The sequence below is a fragment of the Argopecten irradians genome, chromosome 7 (assembly GCF_041381155.1).
Source record: "Argopecten irradians isolate NY chromosome 7, Ai_NY, whole genome shotgun sequence".
NCBI lineage: Eukaryota > Metazoa > Mollusca > Bivalvia > Pectinida > Pectinidae > Argopecten > Argopecten irradians.
This window is the reverse complement of record NC_091140.1, coordinates 25,448,952-25,476,145: the sequence shown is the minus strand read 5'-3', so window position 1 is coordinate 25,476,145 and position 27,194 is coordinate 25,448,952. Positions and strand designations below refer to the sequence as shown.

General features: G+C 34.8%; 1 protein-coding gene and 1 long non-coding RNA gene across 2 annotated transcripts in view; both read right to left on the bottom strand.

Moving 5' to 3' along the window:
• LOC138327964 (heat shock 70 kDa protein 12B-like) overlaps positions 1-27,194 on the bottom strand; it is a 238,390-nt gene that overhangs the window by 52,028 nt on the left and 159,168 nt on the right. The window lies entirely within an intron of this gene.
• LOC138326892 (uncharacterized) lies at positions 8,125-8,817 on the bottom strand. The gene is made up of 3 exons (XR_011208971.1): positions 8,715-8,817; positions 8,468-8,538; positions 8,125-8,156 (listed from the first exon to the last, which is right to left on the bottom strand). It is a non-coding gene; the product is annotated as an uncharacterized lncRNA (long non-coding RNA).

The following is a 27,194-nucleotide window of genomic DNA, read 5'->3' as shown; positions in this document are numbered from 1 at the left end:
CTCTTTTACTTCGCCTATCATCATGTCCTCTTGGTTCTGAGAACTATGTGTTAATCTTCTTATTGTAAAACATCTACATTCCATGTTCCATTCGCCTATATACCACTAGTATATGACAGTATGTCAGCAATTTACAGTGATAAGGTCTCTGTGTAGGAATACAAACAATGTAAAACAAACATGGCCGCCAGTAAACAATAAACAAAGCTAGTAGTCTATCATCACATAGAATTTGTATTTGAAATAATTAAACTTTAAATTCAAAATGTTGGCATTAATGAAAATAAAATGAAAACCAAGACGAAAGCATTTAAAATTGCAGTAATTAATATTTGGACGTTTTTAAATACGAAAATACATGTAACTAAAACGTCATAAAAACGTCGTCCAGCGTCTTAGAACGTCATCTGCTTCTGTGTATGTAACACCGGAAGAAATTAAAAACCACTTTGATTAAAGACAGTCGGGCAACACAAGGGAAAAAGCAGCATGAGGCTTAAAAGTTTTTCAAGGTACTTGGTAAGCTTAAACTAAGTAGAATTACACTGTGTAATTTCGAGATAGACTCAGCTTTAACTAATGGAATGTCCAACTTAATTTAGGAACAATCACATCGTATGAGCTGTACACCGCATAAAAATGTACTCAGAAATACGGATCCCGGAACGACTGTAATATATATGTATCTTCCGAGAACAGAAATTAAATCAAAGTGTTGTGAATTGGTGATTAAAGGGGAATAACCTTTAGGCTCTACATCACGCGGCAGTGTACAATGCAGAAGCTAGACCGAAGAAAAACGACGAAAGTGCTAATGAGAACCAACTTTATCACAATAACTCTTTGATTATCATTAAGGGGGTTATCAAAAGATATTTGACAGACTTATAGAAACATAGATCTATTTTATATAAAAAATTCAAAAAAGCGAAATCAGGCACACTCAGTTCTATAAAAATATCATAGAAAAGTCAGATTTTTTAAATTACCTTTCTAGTGGCACAAAACTCTCATTATCCTACGTCAAAATGTGTGGTTTTAATAATTACTTTGTCCACTTTGTCTCTCGCGGAATAGAATTCCATCATCAGCTAAATCACCCCAGCAGCGTCCTTACCCAAGCGCTGATTCGGAACCGCATCACTACTATTGTAGGGTACCTACATTGCGCGATATTAACTGTCACATCAAGAGATATGATGTTTAAATATTTTGTGTATATTATTTGTAGATTTATACGTATCATTGCTAAAATAAAGTTTGATGAGGTATAAACTGTATTTTCGATTATTGTATTTATGATAACATGAGGAACTATATTATATCTACTATATTATGTTCCGTATGTGTACCTACTGACGTCAGCGATGTGATGAGCGGTAAATTTAAACGCAAGAGAGTTCCGGATACATGCTTGTCATCATAAGTGGTCGGCTATATAAGGCCCCGTATGTCGTGTACACATTTCGCCGATCTAACATCAACATGAGCTACATCATCTTTTCCAGTCACCAGAACATCATCCAAGATACAACCAACATTGCCTAATCCTTGTAGAACAGTTTCCATTGTCCACTGGAAATAGCTGTCGCAGGCGCTACACCAAATGGAAGCCTGGTGTATCTATACAAACCAAGGTAAGTGTTGATAGTTACATATTTTCGCGACTCCTCATCCAGAAGAACATGGTTTTAAGCTTGGGTCAAATCCAGTTCGGAAAACTTCTGTCCTCCATTGAGCTTGGTGAATTGCTCCTTGCTGGTTGGCAGGGGACATTCAGGTATATCCAGCACGGGGTTTATGGTGATTTTGAAAGCGCCACAAATTCTCACTGAACCGTCGAGTTTCATGACGGCACTATAGGTGTCGCCCAATCCGAACTTTCCACCTTTTCCAATATACCAGCAGCCTCTAGTTGCTGAAGTTTTGCGCCTATGTGATCTTTAAGTGAATAAGGTACAGTTCTAGCTTTGAAAATCTTAGTCTGGGTATTGTCCTTCAGTTTGATAGATGATGTGATTCCCTTATCTGTGCCTAATTTGTCCTCAAATACAGAATATTTCTGCTCGTTTATAGTCATCAGGTTGATTGTTTTCCAGTTAAGATATAGCTGTCCTTACCAATTTCTATCACATAAAGCAGGTTTATCACCTTCCACTACTAGCAATGGCAAAAGTTTGGTCTGTTCTTCATATGACACCTGGACACTAGCCACGCCCAACACTGGCAATACTTCACTAGCATATGTTTTTAACATGGTCTTGTAGTTTAACTTTGTCTTTGAACATAGCCCTGTAATCTTTGTCTGATATCAAAGAAACTGGTGATCCTGTATCAAGCTCCATCGTTTCAGGTGTCTTTTCAATTTCTAATGAAATAAGGATCCCTTTTTGCCCTGTGGGCTTGATCGAGAATATCGCCGAGACCTCTTTCTGGTCAGAATCCTCCATGAAATGGATTTTCAAACTTTTTCTTTTACTTTTCTTGAGTTTCTCTTTGTCGGGGGTTGGTTGAAACATAATTACCAGTACTTTTTGTCGTATGTCGAGCTGCACAACATTCAAAAGTCCGTTCGTTAGTCGGTTTTACATAAGTTCTGAATGTTGAATGTCGAATGTCGAGCTGCACAACATTCAAAAGTCCGTTCGTTAGTCAGTTATATATTAGTTCTGAATATTGATTGTCTTATGTCGAGCTACGCAACATTCAGATTATGTTGTCGTTGGCCAGTTATTGGTTTTGAATGTTGAATGTCGTATGTCGCGCTGCGCAACATTCAAAAGTCCGTTCGTTAGTCAGTTATATATAAGTTCTGAATTTTTAATGTCGTATGTCGAGCTGCACAACATTCAAAAGTCCGTTAGTTAGTCAGTTATATATTATACAGTTAAAGTATGGGGTTAGGGATATAGCAAGTTTTCTGGTTTCCCGAGCCTTGTCTATTTCCCGAGGCGGAGCCGAGGGAAATAGGCAGGTTCGAGGGAAACCGGAAACTTGATTTATCACTCAATCCCATACTTTAACTGTTTTAATATACCGATACATACAAAAGCTATAAGACTAAAAATATATTTCTTTCATACGCTAACGTTCTCTATTCCTGTCGCGTACGGCAATGGCCATTGGAGATTGAGATAATTTTACATTGTAATCGATCTACGTAATCTTATCTTCAAACATACAAATTATTCTGAGATGATAACTGTGATTCTATGTCCGTTTTGTTTTGCTTCTATTCAAACCGCAGGTTGAAATTTGATTCCGCTATGATTTCTCGATATTTCAGCATTTATACCACTAGGCATAATACTAAATTTGTATATAAATAATGTTGAAATTCCGAGACGTTAACCACTTACAGGTAGCCTAAATACATACATAACAACTGTACGTACATGTAAAAGGTATTGTCCTCTGACCCCATTACATTTTTTCATAAGCCTCTCACAAGATAAACATGACGACGTGTTCGGTAACAGTTTCCGATCGATACTTACGTCGTCTGAGTACGTCAACGGAGATGGCGTGATCCGAAACTAGCTACGTCCAATTGTTACGTCACCTAGCAACTGATGGCGTGATCGGAAACAAGTCCCGCCCACCTCAAATCTGATTGGTTAAACGGAAATACCCAAGTGCAAGGGTGTGCTAGCTTCCAGAGGTGTGCTAGTTCGATGACTAACACACAGAGAGAGGTTTTTGGAAAAAGCAGGGAGCTAGTAAATTTAACAAAGTATATTTTATAAAGTGTAAATAAAGTAGAGGTATATTAAATATATATATGTTCTAAATGTTGAATGTCGAATGTCGAGCTGCGCAACATTCAAAAGTCCGTTCGTTAGTCAGTTATATATAAGTTCTGAATTTTTAATGTCGTATGTCGAGCTGCACAACATTCAAAAGTCCGTTCGTTTATCAGTTATACCTACGTTCTGAATGTTGAAGGTCGAATGTCGAGCTGCACAACATTCAAAAGTCCGTTAGTTAGTCAGTTGTACACATGTTCTGAATGTTGAATGTCGAATGTCGAGCTGCACAACATTCAAAAGTCCGTTAGTTAGTCAGTTATATATAAGTTCTGAATGTTGAATGTCATATGTATAAAACCCATTGAATTACACTGCAGGGGAAGTCACTCTAGTCGCTCTTGCTTTCGATGTCACAAGTCAGAAAGCGCAGGTAATTTTGGATTAAAATATTGCGTTTGACTATATAGACATCGTTTATATGCTTTTGCATGGTATGTGTGTGATTATGGATTATCGGAGAACTGATGCGTGACTATGACTCAAGGAAAAAAGGTATACTATTGTGAAAAAAATAACTTTAATCGAGGTGGGGGTAAAAAGTCCATTATGGCGACTGTCGTCCCTTTCTCTGTTTTATAGTAAATATCCCGATTTTTTAATATTTTTTTTCAAATCTCGTATTTAAAAAAAAAATCACATGACTGTCATATATACTCATCAGGCCATCCTCCAAATACAAAAAATGTATGACAACATCCATTTTCATTGGGTTCGCCCTCTGTGGTTTTATTATGGTATCTATGATCAATTTTGAATTTACTGTCATCTATGTCAAATATTGATTGTTTTTTTTTAAATTCTCCTGGCTATTTCAGCGTATGAAATGTAATTTTCCTGGATTTCAATTTTTTGGAAAAAGTATTATAACTATAGCATGTAATTAAAATGGTTTAGAAGTGTGGACAAAATCGATAACATGCTGAATATTTCGAGCAAACCCAAAATCCTCAATTTTTATCCTGCTGAAAATTTGAAATCTGTTACTTGAAAAATCAATTTGTAGTAAAAATGTAAGGGGTCCCCTTGCCATATACCCAAAGTACTGTTAGGAAACATTATTTTAGGTTCTTTATGCCTTTTTAGAAATACAAAATAGATAAAAAGCACAGATAAAGTAGTTATGTACTTATACCTTTAAACACTTCAAAATTTGAAAACAAATCGGAGCGTGGGCGGATTTTAAAACCCCACCTAAGTGTATAGTGATAATTTTAGATGCTAAATATAATGGTTACAGTTTCGACAATATTGGTTGCCTTGGTAATAAAATGGATGTCTCTGATTGGCTAAAATTAAGATTGAAGTGAAAATTGGTTCAAAAGGGTCATGAGGTATGCTGAATATCATAGTATCACTTTCAAACCGACTGGATGTGGTAATAGTGTAAAGGATGTAAGTTTTGTAACAGAAGGAAAAAAAATTCTACTCCTGTTTTTATAGAACTCTTTAACATCGTTTAGCAAATTGGCAATCGGTGTGTAACAACGTTTTCGAATTAAATAAAATAGGAATGAAATAGCAAAATAATATGATGATAATAGGTTAACCTCAATTTGAAGGTAAAGATTACCTTACCATCGTTGTGTTAGGGCCGTCAAAAAGTGTGGTGTCCTGGTTATAAATGTGAAGCCTCTTGGTCCAAATGATGTCGTGGTTTATAAATGTGAAGCCTCTTAGTCCAAATGACAGTCGCGACCTTTTCTTTTCGGTTTCTTTGTGATCTCCATTTGAATGTAAAAGTAACACAACCTGGGAATTACGTCATCAGTGAACCAGAACAAAATACATTTTTGTATCCAGAAAAATGTTGTATGAAAGGATATTTTTGACAGATTTCTTTACTTAAATAAATGGTGCTTGCTTTTGTTCAAATAAATTTAAATGCTTTATAAATGTTGATATTGATATTAATAAAAATTTAGGATGTGCCCATATATACACAAGACCATGATGAAGGCAACGGTGTACAAAAGCTCATCAGTGTGATTAGTCTCGCGTCGTGATGAGTTTGTTTGGTTATAAGAAAAAAAAACATGTTATTTTTTTCTTTAAATCAAGTTAATCGTAATAATTGCCAACAATTTGACAATTAATATTATACATTACGTGTAAGTAAAAAAAATGAAAGAGTGCCGAAATTTCCGAATGAGCGTCAGCTCTACCGAATGTCTCCGACTACATTTCGCGCTGCCAGTTTGAACCACGTGCTTTGAGGGTAAGGTTCCTATATTTGTTTCTAGTTAAGTCTATCCTTGAACATAAGCATGAATCAATCCATTGAGTTCTTATATGGATCACCATATCCAGTTATTTTTCGGAAAAGTGGCGGGTTAGTGGAACACCATCCTCGGTATTCCAGGGGTTCCGATCACTTACGATCTCTACATCCCTGGACTATCTTATAGTAAAACTGGAGGCAACAGAATAAAAAAGTGAGTAAGTCATTTAATGTACATCAAAAGAGGTGTATAACGGTACACTGTGGTTGACTGTGTGGCTTTGATGTTAGGCGTCGCTCTCTCTGTAGTCTTCAAAGGAAATCTTTGCTAGCCTGACAAATGTTTTTCGCTGAGCTGTCTTCAATTTCACTATGAGATAGTCCAGGGGTGTAGAGATCGTAAGTGATCAGAACCCCTGGAGTATCGAGGATGGTGGAACACATGTATGGATTCATGTCTGACTGGCAGGGTCCTCAGATCATATTCCTACAGATCGGAAGGAACGATATTAAGGGGAATGTCCAGGGCATTTGTGTATGGGCATTATTTAGTCTAGCTTTATTTATTACATAATACAAATTTGGCACAAATTGTGTACACAACGTTTTCCAGCAAGATTCCAGCAATATAATTATCTCGCATGGTGACCGTGTTTTTTTCCAGCCACACACCAGCAAGGTTTCATTTCTTCGCGATCGGTTTGATATCTCACTTATGCTTTGGAGTCAAATTGCACTACTGCACTCCAGCAGCAGTAATTGTATATTAAAAACCCATTACAATATTTAATACAGTTTTAATGATTAATGCATAAAGACATTATTAAAATTGCATCAAATACTGCATTGTTTATGTACATTAATTCATATACGTTTGCATTAATATCATTTTGTTTAATTAAATGATATGCTTATCTAATGTGCATTATTGATGTGCATTATTTTTTATGCATCAAAATATGTCAATACACATTTGATGTGCGTTCCTTTTTACTTATATTTTTCCTTGGTTATTTATGTACATTAAATTAACATGGAAAACAACATATTAGATACAAATAATGTCTGAAATTGTCAGCTATAATTTAAGACATGATTAATGCAATCCAGAAGAAACCATGGAACAATATAATGTACATTAAATTACACCCAATATATTGCTTAAAGTCCCATCATACTTTTACAAAAATCTGCTAAGATGTTCATTAGGATTCTTTATTAAACGTACTTTATTTGGTTTCTTTGTTTATATATTGATTAAGTGTACATTAAAATGTACCGGTAATCATTGATTAAAGACATCTCATACCTAACTACAACTGTTACCTTACACCCTCCCTACATGTCCCCACACTACCTAACTACAACTGTTACCTTACACCCTCCCTACATGTCCTCACACTACCTAACTACACCTATTACCTTACACCCTCCTTACATGTCCTCACACTACCTAACTACACCTATTACCTTACACCTCCCTACATGTCCTCACACTACCTAACTACACCTATTACCTTACACCCTCCCTACATGTCCTCACACTACCTAACTACCTAACTACACCTATTACCTTACACCCTCCCTACATGTCCTCACACTACGTATACCTAACTACAACTGTTACTTTACACCCTCCCTGCATGTCCTCACACTACCTAACTACAAATGTTACCTTAAACCCTCCCTACCTTGATATTGCAGTATCAAATATTGTTGGTAAGTGTTTTGCTCGTGATTGCTGCCACCAATTGTAAAGCCATAACATTTGATAATTGAGTAAATAGTAGTACTATCACTACGCTAGGAGCTGTTTGACAGGCATAGCATGGCATGCCTCAATATTACGATGGCCGAAAACGTACGGACATAATTGTGATACTAGTAACACGTTTTCGTCAGCAAAATATGTACGTACACAATTTGTGTCAAAAACCTATTGTTATAAGCATGCTATAGAAATACGTTTTTGTCAACAACAAAAAAGTACGTACATATTTTGTTGACGAAAACCTGTTATTGTGATAGTAGTAGATTTGGCTGTACATGAAATGTGTACATGACAAAAACGTATAGTATGGAAATCTAGTGTATCCACATACACATCCAGTTACATGTTTAACTGTACCCTACAATAAAATAATAACATATAAGATAACTTCATATGGACAATAAATATAGAATCTACCAAACGTTACATAGACACTTATAGACTTTTACCCTGACAACTACTCACAATAGCGTTATACATCATTTTATAATAATACGATCTCTATGAGATACTTCATATACACTATATCTCACTACAAACTATAATAAATACAATTTGCTTTACATTTACAAGATAATGGTTCTTCATGTACAAGATATACGTATTAAAACATATTCATGGTAATTATGTAATTACGCATATAAGTTTAACATTTACAACTGTACCTACCCTAACAATGGGTTAAGGGCACTACATGCTTTCAGCCTTGCATTACAGGTGTAGCAATATAGATATATACTCTGTAAAATGAAGATACATATCGATTAAATAGGTAAGAGTGTGATCTTACAAGTAGAAAGAGAATCACGATAGAGACAAAAACGCGTCTATACCGACTTAAGTAAATATAAATATAACGATAGGAATTGTTATTCTTACAGTAGTAAATAAATAATAATAGTACAATGATACATACCAAATAGGCAGTCTCTGGACGATTCGTTATATGCACGGAGTGGACAGAGTACGTCCGTCGGCGTCAATGTCAAAAGTCTAGTGGCTATATATTAAAAAGGCGGTAAAACGTCAAAGACAAAGCACACAACCCAAAACGAGGCATCCATACATATCCTATACTTACTTACTTGTATATCACGTGACATATCAATATACATAACGAACACTTGACAGACGTGACTATACAGGTAAACTCTCTCTCACGGACATAGTACAAACGTATATACGACAAGCTAACAATACTTATAGACGAACACACAATAAGAACATCGCATGCGCGGCGCGCTATATCACACGCATACAAAGTTAAAATAAAACAACATTTAATTAATATTTTAATTAAAACTCTGCTACACATATACCAATTAACATTCCTTTGTTTCTATGATTCATTCATACCCGGTCATATGGTGACTTTAACTGATAAGGGCATGGCATCAAAAGCAAAACGCGATATTTACTTAATAGCAGTTAGTCACGAAATACAATATAAGACGTCCCCATTTAGACTTATTCTAATGCTATTCTTAAAATACATATATACATGTACATCGTAAATATGTTATTGGGTAAAAGTATAAATTTAACGATTAATTAAACCCCTCTCCTTCTTCTACAAAAGATAAAAATAAAATATAAACAAATACAAAATCACCCATTGGGTCAAGCAGACTTACTCAGCTAATCAGGTTATACAGGTAGAGAGGCCACCACAGCATGCTATCAGTTAAATTGAATGCTAAAATGGACCGCTGGGGTTAAAGAAAATAGGTACGATCTTACCTGCGACGCCTGACTGATCATCTTCATCAGGTAAGGTTTTCACCCGATCTTAGGTGTTGGATGGGGTAAAGAGGGTGGAAAAAGGCCCTAGGCCTGAGTGACAATAACGACCACCCAGTTAGTGGAGCAGCTTAGCATAAAAATAGTTCGAATTTTGAAGAAAGCATACATTTTTTGTATAAGGCTACTTTTAGACATAAGGTTTCAGGAACAAAATGGACCCCAAAAATTACGGCCTCTGGCGGCCCGCCATATTGATTTTCAAAATGGCCTGTCAAAAAATGCCACCTTCTGCGACGCATAGCTCGCGTATTATACCAGCTAGGACCGAAACTTTTAAATGGTATAACACCTATACATTTCGGTAGTGCTAAACTTCACGTAGAAGGATCGCCATTTTGCATTTCAAGATGGCCGCCAAACTTTGCTTGCTATATCTGTATATAATACATCTAATTGGCCAAGCGAACTTTTTTTTATTTATATTTATCTTTTTATCCATTTCTTTCAAAACCATGTGCAGAAAATACATTGAAAGGCAAAATATAAATAGCATTTACATTTGAGGGGAACTATTTCAAATTACATATTTTAAAGAATAGTATTTACAAGTATATATCTGTATCTTATAACACAACAATCAAGTGTTGTTTCCCTTCTTGCAAATGTAGTGACAAAGTAAACTACGGGAGACAACTCTTGATAAAAAACAATACACCAAAGACAAGACAGAAAAAAAGAGGGGCGGGGGAGTAAACCTAGGTTACAGATCTTTCGAGAATTTTCAAAATGTTACTGTTTATATATTTAACTAATGTTGTTATTCTGCAAGTGTTTGTGTGTTTACGCCATGCGAAACTTTTAAACAAACTAAAAACACCTGCAAATACATTAGGAATATTTATACTTTTTTGACGTTTGGATACATGAATATTTATATTCTTATTCTAATTTCAAAATAAAATCTCAAAACGCACCACGTGGTTGATTTTCACTGGGTGTTAATAGTAAACTCATTTCATCCTCTCTCAGAAAGGTATCGGGACCTTTAACTCTTCTACACTTCACGTGATCTCGAAAAACATTCATGTTTAACATCCACTTTGATGCCTAAACAGATGATTTCTGTTAAAAACTGTAGAGAGCAGACAGGAGGAGGTGTTTCCGAAAGATACAAATTGTTAACAACTTAAATAAAAAACTAAATATAACTAATTGAGGATAACATACTCCTTTCTGAATGTGGAATGTAAGATATTATTTTGTTTGCAAGAAGAATTGGGAAATATTATGACAGCCATATACGAATATATTTTGAGAGGCTAAAACAAGAATGGCATTCAAAGCTTCAAATGGTTTCTTATGACTGCTCTGTTTAATGGATATGAATAATATCTACTATTCATATTCCTGACTTACTTGCAAGGGATATTATCAGTGAAATAATCGCTAAACGAAATCACTTCGGCTGTTATCCAACTATCCATACCTGTAAACAAAAGTTAATAAATTCAATGATTCCATTTGGAATTCGTCTTCTAAAGATTCTAAGGGATTCGTGAATGAGCTGGCCGCGCACTTACATTGAATTAACCACGTTCTGCCTCGGCCTTCAACTGCATCTCAATACGTTTTGAAAAGTGGATTTGGGGGAAGGACATTCTCTACTAGTTGTTGAATAATCAGATAAAATGTTCGGGAAATTGGTTCGACTGAAATCCTGAACGACGTCCAACAGCATCAGGAGACACCTACCCATGGAAGGACTTCGAGAAAGTTCATAGCAGCAGGTTTTGCCGCGCAACGCACTTGGATGTCTACCTCATCTGACGTCTATCAATTTGACGGTAGTGGTCACTATAAATTGAACCATTAACACGTCCTTTGCGAAGATGACCATGAGATTACCTCATATGTCAAAGCTTTACAAATTATAACTAAGCTTCCGTAGGAACTTTCTCAATATCATTTCTTGATTAGGTGATGAAGATGGCGAACGCAAGCAAGACAGATGATGTGTGTTGAAATTAAGAACAGATATGAAGCACTATGCTAGTAGTGCAGTTATATGGTAGCAAACACTAAATCCACCTAGAAACACATTAGCCACGTCATCAATCAGTAAAATATGCATACAGCACGGAAGGACTGGAAGAAAATAAAATTGCAGCGATGGAGGTAAGAAGAAAAGTAAGCTTTTTAAACTAAGTGCAAACAATGAAAAAAAACAGGAGAGCATAAACAATGAGTTTGGGACCACATAGACAGCAAACTAACATATATTTGGTCATCTGGAACCTTGACACTACCGCCGAAATCTAGTATTAGTTTACGTCGATATTCATTATAATGAGACAAAAAGTAGGACCGATAGTGCAGGCTGCTGACTGTGCCCACCGGTAAACGCGCTTGTGTCTTCTACAACCCCAGCTCCTTAAAGAAAGTATAGCAGTAGATGCCCCGAGAAGATGCTACAGTAAATTGGTGAAGACATGTTCCTTGAAAAGGGACAGAAATAAAAACAAAGAGGCCCTTAGACACCTAAAAGAAAATACTTTCAACTCGACCTTATTAAAGGCAGATAGGGATGACAGACACCAGTATGATTTCTAAATAGAAGGAATTCCTACATACATATGATAAGTAAGGTGGGTTTGTGTTCTCATACACCTCACAGTGAAATGTTTGTCTAGATGTTCTCAAGTGGTTATGAATGACTTGGACCAGTTACATAAGAGTTACAACAGTGATGAATGATTGGAAAGGAGGAAGATGAAATATTAAGGTTTGGTAGAAGATATTAATACTGTAGAATGTAGGAATGAGTGTTCCTGTTTCCTGAACGTTCAAACAACTTAAAAGCTATTTCCAACATTGGAAGTAATGGTTAGTGATAACTGCAATGCCGACCGTCAGGTGCCCCCGTACTTTATAACAGTCTAGTCGTCAGACCGAGCATCTTTCCTGACGGTGCATTGTATAAAAGGTTTATGAACCTTTTCTCAGATTTCCGTCTGATTATGGCTTGTGGCAACAATTCAAGAATGACTCAACAAATTAGATACAGACAATGTGGATATTTATTCAGGACATTTTGTAGACATTAGACAAATTAGACTTCTCACAAGACATAAGGTGGACGACCAAAGAGTTGTCTCCCTTTGACAATAAATGAAGAAAAGATGTGACGAGAGTTTTTGTTGTTCATTTTTTTTTACATTATTACGTTACAGTAAATTTTATTTACTACATATTTAGTTAAATATTTACCCTAATCATTGTTTCTTAAATTTTTTTTATGTTTGTGGACATTTTCCCTAGATTCTTCCTCGTTTCTCCTAATCCTCCTAGTTCTCCTAATTTCTCCTACTTTTTCGATTTCGCCTATAATATATTGATATGACTTCTAATATGTCCTAAATCCTAGCTGAAAATAAACTAATTAGTATCTGGAACACACTTGCTCTCCTTCTTTCGACATTCTGGTGCCTCTGCTCTACTTAAAAACTGGTCTACTCCGCTCAGCTTATCGCATGTGAGATCAAAACGACATTGAAACCTTGAATCTCCCGGCTCTCAACTTATGTCTAGTTTGAGGCCAATCAAAAAGGCTAGAAAATACTAGCACGAGAGATATCCTGCGCTCCTATAGTCATATGGATAACACCCGAGACGTCCGAGTAAAATTGAAGCGAATAACTCAAAAGAAAGTTCCGAAAAGTATTAAACAATGATGGCCGCCTGTCAAGACGTACTGTGACTACGGTGACAAAACGTAATGTCTCTAATGACTTATAAAACACCTTACTGGAGATAAAATGGAATAGACATATCAGGTATACTATCATCTTGCGATGTTAAACAAATTTTCATCGTTGTTAATGAGTTTATAATGTAATATTTCCGACAAAACAGCGGTAAACCTATCGTCTGCTCATAACATTCATTACAAAAATACGATGTCATAATGCATCAAGTATTGTCAGTTAACATAGTTCACACCATCAATATGTACTCATATTTCGAGAGTATACATTTATGATGATATGTTCACTCCATAATTACCATTTGCAAACTAGTTTCTCGAATAAAATCAGAACATATCCAACATAATCACCGTAACATTGTTACACAGTTGACAACGTTATCTAAACGACATGTAACCATTACATACTTGTTACACTAAATTATACATACATTTCTTGTACAGATAGTGTGATCCAACAGGCATTACATAACAAATCACCTGTGGATTTACTCTAAATAAACAGGAGATACATTTAAGACACCCGATCGATCGCAGTAAAAGTGACAAGGTATGAGATGGGTGTTATCCGCAAATTGGCAGTGATTTGGAACAATCTCTGTTGACCTGCTACTTTGAAGCTGTTCCAGTTGAGGAGTCGATAAAAGGTCATAAAGATGATCCCTCTGATGACGCCGGTAGAGTTGCAATTCATAAATTTATTCCATTATAATTACAAGGCTATGTCATGTATATCAACATTGTAAGAGTGTATATTTGAATTTTTTGCTTTATCACTTACAGAGTGAAATACGGACTTTTATTTAAACGGCCCATTTTGGATTTCAAAATAGCGGTCATGTTGAAACAAAATAAAACTCAAATTATTTATGTATCAAACACTACAGAAGTATACGTACTTTCACACTATTGTTGGCGGCCATCTTGAAAGACAAAATGGCGGTCCTTATACATGAAGTTTAACACTACCAGAATATTCCTAAGTATCAATAATATAGGTGTAGACGTTTAAAGTTTGGATCTAGCAGGTAAAGAACGTGAGTTATTGGTCGCAGAAGGTGGTTTTTGGCGGCTATTTTGATAACCAATATGGCGGCCGCCAGAGGCCGTGATTTTTTTGGGGGTCCATTTTTTTTCATGAAACCTTATGTCCCAAAGAAGCCATATGCAAAAATTCATGCTTTCTTTAAATTTTGAACGATTTAGCTGAGAAATCGACCTTACCCGCTCCACTATTTGTGCCTATTGTTTTTTATTACACAAGTCATTTACGTGTAGACGGGACAGTGTATACCTGTATCCCCACATACATGTATATAATTATGTGTATGTGACAGACTTTTGCACCAATTGCATGGCGTATACTTCACATTTTTTATTGGTTTAACGTCCTTTTAATTTTAACAGCCTAGGACATGAAAGGATGTGGCAGGTTTGTTGTTGGAGGAAAGCGGTCAGTAACCGGCACCTACCCCACATGGGATTCGAACTCGCAACCCAGGGGTGGAGGACTTGTGGTAACATCTTAACAACTCGGCCACCGCGGTTCCTCTACTACACATGTACATATATTTACGTACATGTAATATGATAAAATATTGTAATGTATGCGTATATGTAAACACTAAAACATATCTACATTTATGATTTAAATGTCTCTTTACAACATGAATTATATATGACACACCACATTATTTTAATGCACACGTCATCACATCTTCTAATAAATGTACACAACTTTTTGCTTTATTTGAATTTATTATAAATATATGATGTGTATATAAAAATCATCAAGGACAAACAAAATTCCTTGATATAATATATAAAGATGTCGCCCAGACTACCAATACAATGAATAAATCAAAAATTTATATTTTCAATCAAAATATATTTCAAATATAAAGATGAAATATTACATGTGTAGAAACATATGTTTAAACAGAAATTAATTATCATATTTAGATATCACTAAAATGACAGTACAAGCAAATTAGATTCATCAACGCAGTCCGTTTATGGAATGATTTCGCAAAGATTGACCGATCGTCCCGACCGCAAAGTTCTGCGTTACGGACCGTACAACTATCCGGTGTGCGATCCAAACCGCACAGCTGTGCGCACGATGTGCGGACGATTTGTGCACGCACAGTTTTTGGTACGTTGTGCGGTCACACAACTGTTAATGACTTACGAAAAAGACTTTATCCACAGTGAATCAAAAGTACATACAGTTAACAACATAAATCCACATCTTACTTTCACACTAATCCTGGCCATGCTTTTTTTCACACAATGCTCACACAAGTCTACTCAAGTACATCCTCACAATGTAACGACACATCCACCAATTTCTAAAACTATAGGAAAAACTATATCATGCAAAGCGCGTAACTGTATTTAAGGCTTCAATAACAATAATGATTCATTAAATCCCAAATTGTTCTATTGACCAAACCGAACCGCTTACCTTATGCACGTGCCCAATAGGTGCCTTATATAGACCAAGGTCACTTCCGTAATGCGACACCTATATAATCTCTAACTAGATGCCCGCTTATAAACAACTGACTTTCAGTGTCTCTGTTAACTATATCGTGTAAATGGCAAGGTTTTATTTACGAACCAAAGCGAGATGCGTAAACCTATACCAGACTACTATTACAGCCTTTACAGTACTCAAAGGCTCCGTACTTGAGTAGAACTATTTTCCCTATATATACTAAATGAAATGTCTATATATTTCCTTAATATACAAATATTCTAATAAAACTCTCTATTTTCTCAAAAATACTATAATCACATAAAAATGCAGGTGATCGAAAATTGAATTAGTCCTGTTCCTGACTATCTTCTATATTAAGATTAGTCGGACGTAATAAAGCATGTTAACGACGATCCAGACATTCATAAATCTCAGTAATACAATGTATGACTTTCAATTTCAACAATATCTGGATTGACATTATATTACATCAAAAGGATCAGGACAACGCCTATTTAAGTACTCTCCAGTTTTTAAAATACATACATAAAGTCATTCTGCATTCATTCATACATATGTAACAGCACAGTAAAATGTAATGTACTGATTAAAGGGACAACTCCTGTTTTATTTTTAATCGAAAATGTTTTTGATATACATGGAAGTTTAATCATTTGGAATTCAAAAACATTCCTAATGATTTAAGTTTCAAATAGGGATAAGAATCACATGCTCTTTTATTGATAGAACTAACATACATACGACTTCATGAGGTATTTTGGTACTTGTGCTTATGCAAACTGACCCATCCCCTTGGAATCTGTATGAAGAGTCTTAACAACAACTAAGCATTTTATCTTTAGTTGTGAATATGAGAAATCCTTGGGTGGAGATTGAATGCAATTTTTGAAATGATTTGGAGTTTAACCACCTTTATGGTTGTAATATGCATATAGTTTAATCTTTCAATTAAACAATCATTATAGTAAATTTGTAGTAAATTCTCAATATTCAATAATCAGTATTTCTCCAGCCCGGACAGTTTCGAGTAAGTTAGAAATAAATATCAACATGTACATTTGTTTAATTGTACTGGGGGGGGTGGGGGGGGGGGGGGGGGTGCTTCGGCTAAATAGTATTTTGACAATGAATTAATCAAGATATGGGTACTTGTTACTTGTTTATTTGCTTAGAGGGTTATGATACATGTATATAGTATACATATCTATAAAAAAAAACAAATCTTTTAGCATGGCAGATATATTCAGTCACACATTGTAAAATATCTTTGTTAATATAATTATTGCAAAATTTGCAACCATTTAATAGTGTTTCAATGTTTAAATGATTATGGTTATATGGTAAACCTATGTTTTGTATTCCCTGTATAAGAACTGCTCTCTGATCATTGAAGTGTCTACAGACAAAGAAAAAGTGATAGTAAATTGTCATATATATAATAACAGGGACCACGCTGGAGATTCTCTCAAATGGTCGTGATAAAGATCAGAGTTTAAATTACTTGCTTGGCTTCGTCATTAGCACAGAGTAATGCTGTATTTTACGGTCGCCATGATTTTAGAAATATTTTAAATTTCTGGAGTTGGAATATCATTATCTTTTTTATTCATTATTTTTTAAATTGTGCCATGGCTAGAAAGTTATTTAATGACTTTCAGTGTCTCCATATATAGCGTGTTAATTGGAAGGTGTTCTGTAACGAACCTAAAGCGAGATACGTAAACCTATACCAGACTACTATTACAGCCTTTACAGTACTCAAAAGGCCTCCGTACTTGAATAGAACAGATTTACCTGACTTTATCACCATCCATTTCTCTTCGTTAGCTCATCAACCATTTATTATTGTTCTTTGTTGACAAAACGAATCCGTAGAATAATCACATTCTATCATGGCAAATTGTTCACATGTGACCTTTGATAACATGTACAACAAATCAAAAGTATATCATGACTTTGTGTCTAGAATATTTCCAAATGATTGAAAATGACAAACAAATATTTGCTTGTTCCTGTGATAAAATTTATTGCTGTTTGTTTTATATACTTTATAAACTTGTTTACTTCATACATTCAAGCACTTTGTCTATATATCCAGTTTTTTAAATACAAATTGTAGCACAGTATTATTTTACGTTTTATCATGATATTTAGATGGCTTTTTGATGTTCATTATCATTATTCTTAGAAGGTTAATTCTCTGAACTTTACATTTACAATGAAATTAACATCTACACCTATGTTTACTTTTATACATAATTGTAAGACTAATAGGGAGACAGAACAGATACTTTCTTCCATCCGTAAAGTGTCAGACCGATATCACATACTTCTTGGAGAGAACAGGAGGGAGACCCCATCGTCATTCCTGTGTTCCTCGAGCAAAAACCAATTTCAATTTCATTTCACAATGCTTAAGTGCAAAGCAAATTGTTATAAATATTCCTTGCATGCTGAATGCATTCCGAAACCCGTAAGAAGCCATTGAGATCTATCTAATATCGACATAATTTTCCAGAGTCCATATACCCGCCATAACTGCTGTAATCATCATATATACCATCAGTTTATGTTCCGCTGTGTTGGATGGAGTTGGGTAAGGTCGATATATGTGGATAATAAATTACGTCCTAAGGAGATTTTGATTCCGATATAAAGCAAATAAATTATTGGCAAAATATAAAGCAACAAAAAGGACGGAAGCGTTTGAAATCAAACATCTTTCCCCGTCATAAAACCTTTCTGTCGGTGTCAGGAGTAAACCCACAAATTTTGTACACGATACAATCACAACATTTATACTAAAGCCGACACAGAGATATTTCATAGTAGTCCAAATGTTCTCTAAATCTATATATGTTTGGATTTTTAGCATTTGAATGGAAGTGAAAAGAAGAAAGGAACAGGAATACAAATGAGCCAAGCCTTGTAAATGATAAAGCATGCCGAGCCACTCACAGTTATATAATTCTTTGTAATGAGTAAGCAGTAAGAAATTGCTCTGAGAGAGAAGCAAAAAGAAAAATCAGTGTAATCTTAAGATCAAAATTTCTATTCCTCATAAATGGAAGGATGCAGTACTGTACCAGGCTGTAACACAAACCTAGCAGTGACAAACAGTTAGACACGAAAACAAAGCTGATCTCCTTAGTGGGGATTTGGTATTTCGATAAATATGTATCAACACAAACGTAAAAACTGTCATCAGAATATATAACGTCTGATACATCTATACCAGTACCATCTAAATCAAAGTACACACCTTCTCGGGTGAAGTTATATTTAGGAGAGTTAGTGACAATAATGGTTAAGTGCAGAGTTGTTTTCTTCCGAGAAGGTTGACTTTTAAAGATGGACAAGGTAAATGTTTTCCACTCCAATATTGACCAATGATGTACACAGGGTTACTTAGAGAGATGTTTGTTTGACACAATGACCTTGTGACGTCATGAATCTGTGTTACGGTGATTCCAATTGGCATACGAATCGCTGTAAGTATATTTAGAAACTATTTGTCTTTTGTATTCCGTACTACAGTTATTACCGGTTTTCATCTTAAGCGGATACCTTAATCTAACCAATATAACACGGCTTGGCAGAAACTATATCTTTGCCTACAAACACATTTGTAGCTGCATCCATTGGATTTACGAATCCCGGGGTACTTAAACATAAACGCATTAACAACAACAAATCACTTAACAGACGGTTAAATTCGTGTCCGAAGGCTCCAAATGTCTCCATCAAAGTCACCGTTCACGTTAAAATAATAGGTCCAAGACTTCGCCATCAGTTACGGACACAACATTCTGACATCTGCCACCAAACGGCTCCATGTTGATTGGACAGTACAACCGTTTTTACACAAATCCTGAAGAAGGGAAGCGACATAATAATCGTAAGTGACTTTAGTAAGGCGAATAAAATCAATCAATTAAAACATGTTTACTGAGTGAAATAGAAATAACAATGGCTGTTAAAGGGACACTACTGCTAATCTAATGCCTAATTGACGATCGTAAGTGACCGTAACCCCTGGAATATCGAGGATGTGTGTATCATATAGCCAAGACAAAATAGACATTTCCTAACGTCGCATCAGACATCGACTCCGAAACCAACTTCGACTGTTTTCAGGGATCGTCTCAAAATGTTTAATGTAGAATTTTGCTCGGACGGCACCGAGAACATCCAAGCTCGGTATAATTTGTCGTCGTATTCAAGTTGATTAAGTTTTAGTGGACTAATGGATACAGCCTATGGTACAAGATGTAACGGGTCTCGGGGGTTCGATCCATATGAATGATACATATTTTTGTTTTATTCTTTTTAAATATTTGAATTTTTTTATTTTTTTATAACATCGCTTCAGTTATAATCAGAGATAATTTTAAAAGGTCAAAATGCTTTAATGGCAAATACAATATTATTATTATAGATAAATGTATGTATGTACCACTATTCACTTTACCACTGCACAACATGTATCAGCAGCTTGTATTTAAAGGCAAATGTTATATCTTTAACAAAAATATAATTTTGCATCAGTTTATAAGCCGGATTTTTTTAACAATGACACTGTCTCACTATCAATAATAAGAGATATGTTCACAAAGTATTTAACACTGTTCTGTAATTTGTTTTTGTGGAATGAGTAGAAATGAAAATCATTCGTAAAGCCTTATTTTTGCTGCCAAAGTTGGCAAGCTGTACGACTGGTGCCATTTCAATACAACTGTATGGAAAATGCGTGATTTAAATGACTGCATATGCAGAATTGGACTGTTCTATGCTGGGTGTTATGCAAAGGAAGGAAAGTTACAGTATGGGGAAACCTGTCGTCACACATGAACAGACCCACATTGTAAATTTAGCTTTACTTGTGTAAAATGTTCCATGTTTGCGTCACCGAAAGCTGTAATCTCGTATAGTGGACTTTTAATAGGTTTCATGGCAAAACAATACAGACCTATATTTCACTTTAAACATATTTTATTGAATAACACAAAAAGATCAGGCACAAGTTGTTTCAGCTTAAACAACCGTCTCCTAGCATTATATCCCCATTAACATATTCATGGTGACTAAGATATCTAATACAGATTAAACAAATAATATTATTTTGATTAAATTTAATAATAATTCTGTAGTTAATTAAGCTTTGGTATGTTTAAAGCTTATATTAAATTTTAATGCCGGGCAAAAATAAATTAATACTTAAATCCTTTTTGGTAGCGTTAATACATTTTAATGAGGTGTCTATACATAAAAACTGATTTGCATACAAGTCTATCTCAATATTAATTACAACATGGAACCGTTTAGTACCTTCCTAAGTGAACCGTCCACGTGAACGGCTATATCACTATAGACCTGTCCGAACCTCCTTCGCAATAAAACTACACACTTGTCCGTCGTGCTCTACTGCGCGTCACCACTAGGGACATTCACTGTCCAAACACAATGTCACGAGCACTACAGTATATTCATCTCTTATCCACTAGATCCTAATATACGATTGCAAATATTCAAAAATTTTAGTTATATTTTTGAACAGAAAAGACCCTCATATAGAGTACTATATTTTTGCCTAAATTGGTGTGAATAAATATTTAATTTTCCTGTCACCATACCTAAAATAAATTGGTCGATGAGAGAACTTTTTGTTGGGAGAGAGCAATCTTTAAAAGAAGAAATGGGTAAAATGACTTAATATCATTATCTGAATTATTTCCAGTTTCTTAAAGTTGGAAGGTAAGATAAGACTTGAGAAAGGAGGAGAGTTGATAGCAAAATACACAAAGTCGTTATTGGTTCCTAGAGCATATTGGTTATTTTCACCAACTGTGGGAGGTAATAGATTCGAAAGAAAATTAGGATCATCAAGAGTTTTCATCTTATGTAATACTTGTTTTCTTCTTGCTCTCCTATCATTTAGTAATTCTAAACCGGATTCACAATAAAAAAATCATTTTTTGCAAATGATGACAAACCTGTAATTATTCTAGTTACTTATCGTTGTGCCATTTCTAACTTGTCTGAACCAATTCGAAACTCTACCATCCGAAATTTAATGTGCATGTTCTAAAATCGGTAGTATAAATGAACTTATAAATCTGTAAGGGTATCACGCTTAACATCTGTCGGGCCAATCAGATGGCACTTGCCGAAAGCGGTGCTCTGAGATCGAGATGGCCAATCTGATGATGCCTATCAGCAAGTCAATTATTTACAGAGATTCTATAACAACACGTAGTCAAATCAGCATCAGCAGCTACATATATCCAAAACCATGATGATGCTATTAATGTTCTGCCTCAGGAACAACAGAAGTTTGACACAGGAGACTATATTGATACTGAAATTATAATAAACTCATCTGTAGAAACCACTCCATATTTCGAAATGACAATCATCCAAATAAAGAAATACGATGGTACAGAATCACCAGATATGGTTTCCAAACATGGAAGTCTGGATGAAGGAACAGATATACACGAAAGCAAAGTCGATGCCTAGTGCATTGCCACTAATGTTTTGAAGGTTCAGACGACGGACCTTCCAAGGGAAGCAAGTTACTAACATTAATCGGTGGCCCACCCCTGTTGATAGGAACATTTGGTGAGTGTTGAATGTTATGGTACACCTGTCTAGGCAATTAGTAGATACATTAGCATCCTATTTTTCATGTGTAGCTTTGCTTTTATTTAGAATTTTTATATGGTCAGCACTTCAAAAATTGTTCAGCAATTTAGTGTATTAGTAACGGCAGTGAAAATCACTGCAGTTTAGAGTCAGTGTCCCTTGCCATTTTCCTTTTGTGGAGGTTTATTCATCACACAAGATTTTCATATATTTTGAAGTTTCTTGAGGTGGTGAACGAATTACACGTTACATGTACAAGTCGTACCCTGTCTCCTCCTACCGAGAAAAACGCCCACCGTGAGCTCTCGTCAGCCTCATCTACCTCGTCCAATTCTCGTGACAACAAAAATATAGACAATATACATCATCATCTTCCTCAACCGACGACACTTTTCCTATTGATTCTCGCCCAATCAAATTATGTCACACACAGGTACTTGTATAGAACCAAAATGGTGGCCGTGTTTCGGTGCCTCCAGTACGGATCGCCTCATCTCCATCATCAGAATCTCTTGAAACCCTCCCCCACGCGCAGATGTATTCGCCTGGGTATATGGGTGGTGGTGGCCCGTGGTTTGTCGGAGGAGGATACTAACCGTGTAGTTTCTTGCCCAGAGAAAACATCTTTTCGCAAAGAAATAAAGGAACTTGTCGAGGAATGAAGTCAGTATCAGTGTCAATCCACTCATCGAACGTATGACATACTATAAATTATAAATATACATGAGCATTATATCTATCTACTTTGACTTTTTTGTAACGGATTTGACATACTACGTGTTATGCACTGACATACTTAATTATAGATTATCGATTTTCTTTTCATTGGTTTAATTAACATACAAATTGTGCCATGATACATCTTATGTAACAATTTTTTTTACTACATAACAAAGATTATCGGTTTATTTGACTTAAGATACGTGTCATCTTTTTTTCCCTAAACATGACATTGTTGTCATATTTAATATTCCCATACACAATTATTATCATCCTCATATGATATCTTTCTAACCGGATATATCTTTCTATATTATCAATGCTTTACAACCCTCTTTTCTCCTATTCTCTTTCCTATACAAGTAAATCTAGCATACACCACAGTTATGTTCCCCTATTACCCCATCTACCCCTTCCAGTACTCCCCCCCCCCATTTACTAACATTAGTATTTTGTGTTAACATACTGTATTTGGTATATCTTCAAATTTTTACCATTCTGATATCCCACTAAGTCCACTCTCATTCAACTGTTGCACATCATTATCATCATAGTATTACATAAATGCCAATGAACTCTACCATGAATAGAATGAGAGTGGGTCTGTTCTACGACGCATCAGTAAACATTTTCGTTACAAGTCATTATGATGTTTTGGCATCCATGTTGTACCTGTGCTATGGAAATTATCTCCTTCCCATTGTTATACACCTTATGTTCGTGTACAATAGTTCAACGTTCAAAATCAAGCATAGCATAAAAGGAAAGTGAAAATAAGTATGGTTTTCAAATTTACTCTGTAAATGTGTTATATATAAATATTAGTTTTGTTGCTTACTGCAATACTTAGTCTTCTTGTATAAATGTGGCGATATATCGAGACGAGATTCGGGTCCATTATCGTCATCATCTTCTTCATCATCAGCCGCTTCCTCTTTGATCTTTCTCTTCTTTTTCCTTATGCGAGTTTTTTTTCAAATCTAGGACCATCATTTGTTTACCTAAATAGCTGTACAAAGTATTATAGCCTAAACTAGATATAATACATTCAGAGTTGCGTAACTGTAGTAAACATGTCATTTACGGGAGACTTGGCTCCACAGAGTCTGATAATAATGATTCCCTGTAAACTTTCTGGGATTTCATAGCCCTTTTTTTCGTAATGCTCAAAATGGGGCGGAATTCCAACCTATGATATCTACTACAAAATTTAATTGCAACCTACATGTAGAAGAAATGACCTCGAAATTGAATGAAACTTTACTTGGTGCATAGAAAAAACCCAGTAAAACAAAGTTCGCCTAGACTACTTTTTAATTCACATGATATCTGATGATATTGTTTTACAGACTCTGATATCCTCACCCACGGCCTATAGAACGGATCATAGTTGTATATTTTTGACTTGCAGAAAAGATAAAATAACACAAGGGGAAGGGGATACTGAAAAATTTTAACATTGTAATCATTCTGAAAAGAAAAAGGTTTGAGATCTTGGTTAAACCAAAATTAAAATAAATAAATAATGAAATGATTTTATTAAAAAACTACAAAATAAATGAATTTAGATTAGGGTAATTGTGAAACATTTAGAACAAATAGATTTTAGTAGTGATATGATCAGATGATGGGTTGAGAAAATAATTGACATGATAAATTAAATGAGCTCATATCAATTTGTGTATTTCCATTAAATCAGTCAAGGTGAAAGAGAAAAAGAATTGATAATAAATTATTGCAGATAGAATTCAAAAATTGGGAAAATCCATTAAAAACCTACCTCTTTCTAAAAAACATATAAAAATTTAAGGAAAAAGCGAATAATACCTTATCAGAATATGGAAAAAAAGAGAAAATTGAAGGCATTATTATGAGAATCAAAGATGATCTTGGCATGGAAGAGGAGAAAAGGTGATATGGTTTTTTGTCGCAATCTTTGAGAAAAATCAAACATTTATACAAATGGAAATCATAAAGCATAAGATTAGTGTGATAAAAAAACCAAATGGAGAAAACTTTAACAGATGACCACAGAAAATTTTTAAGAAGAGGAGACATAATGTTCTGGAACAACTTTACTCCATCTAGAATATTCTTTATGGCGTCATAAAAAAAATCTCCCTCTGATATTGTAGCGACTGATAAAAAGATACATGATTATCCGATAAAGAAACGCTGTTGGAGGTCCTAATTAATAGTGCTATAATGTGAGTAGTAAAGCTCTCTTAAAAAAATATGGGAAAAAATTGGAAAGTAAGTGTCCATGATCGGATCGGATGCGAACTTGTCATCAGGATGGATGAAAATTTTTTTGAAGCTTAAATTTAAATTGTTTATCAGATTTTCAAAATTAAGGGTATTATAACTTGTATACCTAAAAAGTCAAAAGATAGAAGATTAAAAAAAACTGGAGACCCATTACTTTATTAAACACAGATTATAAAATAGCCTCGACAGCAATAGCTAATCGCATTAAAAATGTTTTACCATCAATAATAAGTAATACACAGAAGGGTTTTATGAAAGGCAGGTTTATAGGTGAAAAAGCAGAATAGTCAATAATGGACATTTTTCATCCTTTTTTGAAGTACAACGCGGCTGTCGACAGGGGGATCCCCTATCACCGTACTTGTTTCTGATCGGTATGGAAATTCTGTCTATACAATTAAAAAAAATATAAATATCAAAGGTGTTAAAATAAATGAGCAAGAACATTTAATTGGTCAATATGCAGATGATGCCAGATTTTATTCCTAGATGGTTCTCCGAGATTATTATCCAGTACAATAAGAGTTTAATAACTTTTATCTAACCTCAGGGTATAAATTTAAATATACATAAATGTCAGTTTATATTGATAGGAAATAAAAAAATATTCTGATGAGATCCTGTGTCTTGAGCATCAGTTGAATTGGTATTCTAAAAATTTTAAAGTGTTAGGGGTCCTATCACTCGATCTGTCAGATATCATTGAAATTAACTATAAAGAAAAGCTTTCAAAAATCAAATGAATCTCTTGCAATGTGGTTTAAAAGAAACCTTACTCTGTTGGGGAAAATCTCCATCATCAAAACATTTGCACTAGCTACCTCTTATAACCCGATCTTCTCTATACTCTGCCGAATCCCAATTAGAAAATTGGTTAAATGAAATCAAGCAGTGTTCTATAGATTCATATGGGGATAGAAACCTGATAAAATAAAACGTAACGCTCTGATTTCTGGATTTGATGAGGAGGGTGGGATTAAGGATGATTCACATTCGAAAGTTTTATGAAATATTTAAAAAAATGAATGTGGATTAAAGAATCTATAATGAAGATGGGGATTGGCAATTCCTTTAGCCAACGATAACGTAATTTAATAAGTTTGGAGTGTGAAAGGATTTGTGAACGTAGGAAATGAGGAAACTTGAAGAAATAGCAATAGAATAGTACAAATAATGTTTTGGAGAAATTGTTGTTACACTAGCATGTGCAGAATACAAAGGTATCCCCTATTCTTTGAAACTGACCTTCTTAATTATGTTCCTGTGTCATTCTTTAGAAAATTGTTTTATATGAAGGAGATGTGGATTGAAACAGTGAATGAAAGATAATATTCAAAATAAACAACTTAGAATTCATAATCTTTTCATGATATTAGTAAAATAAAATGTTAATCACTCTAATTGTTTTGCAGTATTATCTTATTAGTGGGAGTAACGATACCTAAAGATTAAATTAGATTGGGTGAGGAAGAGGAAATGTCAAAAAACAAGGATCTAACAACTGTATTTATTAAACTTAGTTCATAATAATCTGCGTTCTAAGAAGTTCTCAACGCCACTTTCCCTATAGAAAAGCATCACAAATGGATTAGGGGAAAATACCGATTTTTATAGGCCAACATGTCGGAATTCGACCTGGAGGCAAAATTTATACACTTAGTTTTAGTATGACTAGGGATACAAGAATTCAAAATCTTCAATATAAAATTCACGCCAAAGAAATCTTACTACAATTGCATTTTTATACCAAATTA